Raw genomic sequence first — 5,013 nt, 5'->3', positions numbered from 1 at the left:
CACACACACACACACACACACACACACACAGAGAGAGAGAGAGAGAGAGAGAGAGAGAGAAATAGGTGTCAAACCCAATTTAGCCTGGACCTTCAAATTGTTCCAGCTTCTTCTAGTGCAATACCTTCTGAAAATGTTCTCATTTAATAGCCCCCATTTATAAAACTGATGATGAAATCTTAAGAAAAGAACTGCAAGTCCAAAATTTATGCCCTCCTTTGTAATTTCACATATTCATCCAGTGGGCCGGATGAAACCCTTTGGGAAGTCGATTCTGGCCCTGATGTCCAGCTGAGGATCCTCTGACCCTAAAGTATATATAAAAGTATATTTATGTTTAGTGTTAAAGGTCATTACTCAAAAACAATAAAAGACATTTTTATCTTCTACTTTTTAAGTAATGTATTACTTTACATGTTCTTTTTTTTCTTATTCTTATTCTTCTTTACTTCTGTGTTTCTTCTATCAAGGATGACAAACATCTTTCTTTCAGTAACATATTTAAGTTTTACTACAAAGCTGACAGAGAGGGTGAAAAACAGCTCACAGAGGACTTGTCAGAAAAATGTTGTGGTTTTATGCAGTAAATTAAATGTAATCATCACTCCTCAAAAGTTGTAAATCACGCTGTTATTTTTGTCCTCTCTCTCACTTCAACTGATGTCAACCAATTGTTGCACAAGCTCAAGTGGGTCATGCAGATAATTGAAGAACATAACTGCCAGATAAACTGCCTCCTGCCTCACCCCAAACAAACAAGGTGTACTTTGGTATCGTGCATGTAAAACCTGCTGCAGTCCAGTTTTACGATCCACATCAAGAGATTAGAGAGATGGATTGTGGTGGTCGGTTTTGTCAGCCAGAAGAATGAAAGATGTCCCACTTGACCTTTGTGTTGTTCACCTTGTTTCACTGTTATTTGCTTTTTACTTTTATGTTAACACTTTTCAGGGTGTACTCCACCTCTCGAACTATGACGGCTAGAATCCAACTCCAACTTGGACGGATGGGTGAAAAGTACTGGCAAATGTAATGTGATTATAGTAATGCATTGCGCCTTACACTACCAAACATGGCATAACAATAGACAATAATACATCTGTTAATAAGACAATTGTGTATAACTGAACTTGACATTTAAAAAAGATGTGTGGGAGTGACTTTTTTCCAGTCCTTTGTTGATTTTGGTGAACTTTCCTTCTGTGGTTAGAACCAAATAAATACACAGTTTATCATATCTGTTTGTGATGATCTGCAGCTCCGTGAGGCTGTGGGGGAGAAAGGAAGAGAGCGAGAGGAACCCCGGCCTGACGAAGTGCGACAAAGACGTCACAGATGGGAAGGCTGGGTATTTTGAGCAGCGGTGGCTGCCGTTTAGAGAGACATAATATACTGTGCACTTGAGGAACCTATAAGCTATAAGACAGGAAGTGATGATGGTGTTAGTGGAGGGGGAGGAGGAAGGGGCTGAGAGTGAGAGAAAGAGAGAGAGAGAGAGAGGAGGAGAATTAGCCATGTGATTATTATGGACTGGCAGGCCAAGCGCTGAAGAAAGGAGGAGGAGGAGGAAGTGGTGGTGGCGAGGAGGGTGGGGGGGCAGGCAAATGCTTATTATGGGATGTCTGTGTTGTCAGATGGGGGGAGGGGGTATTATGTTGTGGCCTAGGCCTGTTTTTGTGAGCAGTGCAATCCCGCCAAACCCCTCCAGGCGCGTGTCGACATCACAGCCCGACGTGCACAGACTTTGCATATTTGCTGGTGGTGGCGGTGGTGGGTGGGCAAGTGAGGGTGGAGGGGGCATCTATCTTCAGGTGACTCAAGAAGGGAGTGAGACCCGAGAGAGGAGGCAGCACAAAGGCAGTGAGGCGAAGTAGCAGCAGCTGGGAATTCATCAAAAAACTTCATTGGCAAAGTATCTGAGCAGCACAATACACTCCCTGTCCACCATAATGAAAATTACTGAGGCAGCAGTGGAGCACGCACCGTGTTTATGTGCAGCGATTTGCTGTGTTTACTGCCTAAACTCTTGCAGATTTGCATTGTCCTTCTGCTCGGGAAATATATTATTTATATATACAGCAGCAGGCTGTCAGACCAATTAAGTGACGGCACTTGTCTGTAACATCACACAGGAGTTGTTGGTGTTTTTCTTGGTCAGCATCAACTCAAAACTGCACAAAAATTATTTGTCACAACTGGATTTTGGCTCTCGGCCCTGCTCACTATTGTTCCCTCCTTCGCCACTGGAAGCAGGCCGACTGTGACAAGAAGGGACAAGTGGGAACAGAGAGATGAACTGGAAGATTTTCATCTTTGTATAATTGTGTGACAAATTCCTGAAGATGCGCTCTGCAGACTTTTTTGTAGTTTACAGCTTTATAAATCTGAGAGATCATTCAAGAACCTGGCATCTCTTAGCTCACTTTACAATGCCATCTGCCAGTTTGGTAAAGGCTCTCAAGCTCTTTTGCTAATGTTTGCACCACTATATCTGCAAAAAAATAAAATAAGAGTTTTCCACACAGCTGGCATATCACTCCACTTTGAAGTGTGGCATTTTGAACCATCTGTAAACACCTCTTTTCCAACATGGTCAGACAAAATGGCATTTGAACCTTCCCTTTTTCTAGCACAACCTGGCCCTTAGCCATGCTAGTAGCCTAGCCATTCGAAAGGCAATGCCAGCTGGTCGGTCGCCCAGACTGTCCTTACTTTGGTCATCCTCTCGTGTTTTCTCTTGCGCCAACAGCAGTTTGACATTTGCATTTCTAACTGAGATGTCTCAACAATTGATGGATGCACTGTCACAATATTTGGTGCATGTTCTCCTCAGGATGAAATGTTATAACCTCTGTGATGGTCTGTCCGGGGTGTATCCTATTTCTTGCAACATCAGTTGGGATAGACTCCAGCTTACATTCCTTTTTTGTGTCTCAGTCCGCCAAATACTCCACCTCATCATCAGCGCAGACAAAAAAGTCTCTGGTTTTATATTTTTGCCACTGCTGTCCCTCTGTATTTTCTACAAGCAGCCAATCCTCTCTTTCCTGTTTACAATGGCACAAACATATCCAGTCTGTAAGAACGGTCAGTGCTCAATATGATATGGTTTGGTAAGTCAGCACAGAGAAATTCTGAATCTAAGACATGAGTCTACATCAGGGGCATCAAACATAAAGCCTGGGGGCCTGACAAAGACTCTGACCGCTGGACTGCTTTGGAAAATGTGAAGGACCCAGGAATGGACTTTTAACTGTATTTTCATAAGTTTTACACCTTTTCCTACTGATAAAGACCTCTTCCATGGCCATTGATACTACATAATAATAGATAAGCAATTATATGACACAAAAGTTCCATTTTTTTCACTACCTATCAGGTTTATCTATCAGTTTTAGAATTACAGGAAGGTTGCAACAATAACCTACCAGAACTTTTAGTAATTTTAGTAATTTATTTCTTACAATTTAAAAAAGTAATGCTGACAGATTTCTTTAATTTACTACAGGAGCATTTCTCTGTCATGTAGAAAATAGAACATAGTAATTATGCTTCTTTTTCTTTTATTAAGATTTCTCCAGGATTAAATGTGCAATTAAACTTCTGTACAGTGACAGAAAGAAGAGTTTCACTGGTCTGGCCCACTTAAGATTAAAGTGGGATCACGATGTAAAATGAGTTTGACATCCCTGATCGAGAAGAAAGTTTTAAGGGGAGTAGTCATTGAGGATTGAGAGAGTGAGTGTTTCCAGTGTAGCTTCTCACTTACAGCACTGGTAGCCAGTCAGGATGTGGATGTTGGGAAGGCCCAGGAGGAGGACGTGCTGTTGAAACATGACGCAGATGACTGGGACATAAACACTGCATCTACAGAATTATCAGAAAGTTTGCTGACTTTGTCCCAAAGAAGATATACTTCTACAAAAATCTTGGCTGTGTTAAATTTCTCTCATAGATTTCAATTCAGGATTCTTCAATGTCTCTCTTACAACAGCTATGTTCCTGTTAATAGCTAATTTATTCACAGGGGATCTATTACACTCCATATTTTAGCTCTATCTTTTAATTCTTGGATTTAACTGGAGCAGCTTTGCATGATTCATAGTTCAAAATAATCCTATTTTATACCAAACTCCCTTTTAAGACAACCTTTTTTTTGATTGGTTGCCCCTCACAGTCAAAGCTTTTTGTTCTATACAACCATATTAGGGATATGCACCCCCATGACATCATACATATCTGAGAGCAGAAAAAAAGAGCCTGAAACAGGATTTAGGGCAGTTTGAACCCTGAGCTTGTGGCTCACAGTAATTACTTCTAAATACTATGCATAGTTGCACACTTTATATGTGATGAGACAGGTCTAACAGATCTGTCAGTAATATATTAAAGCGATCAATGAGTTTTCTATCAGTGAACTTCCTGTTTTACGTCACACGATTGGCTGAAATATGGCAGATAAAAAGATGTGAACTCCAGACCATCACAGACCGCCCCGTCCTACAAATCTCATCATCGTCGTTTCTCCATGTGTCAGCCTCTCTGTAGTGGTGTGTGTGTTATCTCATATGGCTGACATGTTGGGGCTGATCAAATCCATTTCCACTTTTCTTTCTGGTGCTTCGGAGGAGCAGGACGGGTGGAGCAGAGATGGTGTCTAACGGAGGGAATGGCGTGGGGGGGGGGTCAAGAAGTAGTATGGTATGTATTTTGACATACATGGTAATCTGACCCCGCCTGTTACCCTCCTCCCCTCCACCACCACCACCACCCTCTTTGCTTATCTCCATGGCGACCAGCCGAACAGGAACACTATTATGGTCTGTACCCTCCCTCCCTCCTCCTTTTCTTTTTTCCTTTTGCCTCAGATATGATATTATTATCATTATGAGATATGCAATTCTGCCAGTGTGATGGCGGCGTTAAGGGGTGGGAGGAGCGTCAAGAGCCGTGCACGAGGTTTCTATGACAACTGCCCCCAGGAACCTTCTGATTGGTGATTATGGGATATGC

Source organism: Haplochromis burtoni, unplaced genomic scaffold (genome assembly GCF_018398535.1).
Source record: "Haplochromis burtoni strain Fernald_Lab_line unplaced genomic scaffold, NCSU_Asbu1 Contig_168, whole genome shotgun sequence".
Lineage (NCBI taxonomy): Eukaryota > Metazoa > Chordata > Actinopteri > Cichliformes > Cichlidae > Haplochromis > Haplochromis burtoni.
The sequence above is the reverse complement of the archived record's forward strand: the minus strand, read 5'-3'. Positions refer to the sequence as shown.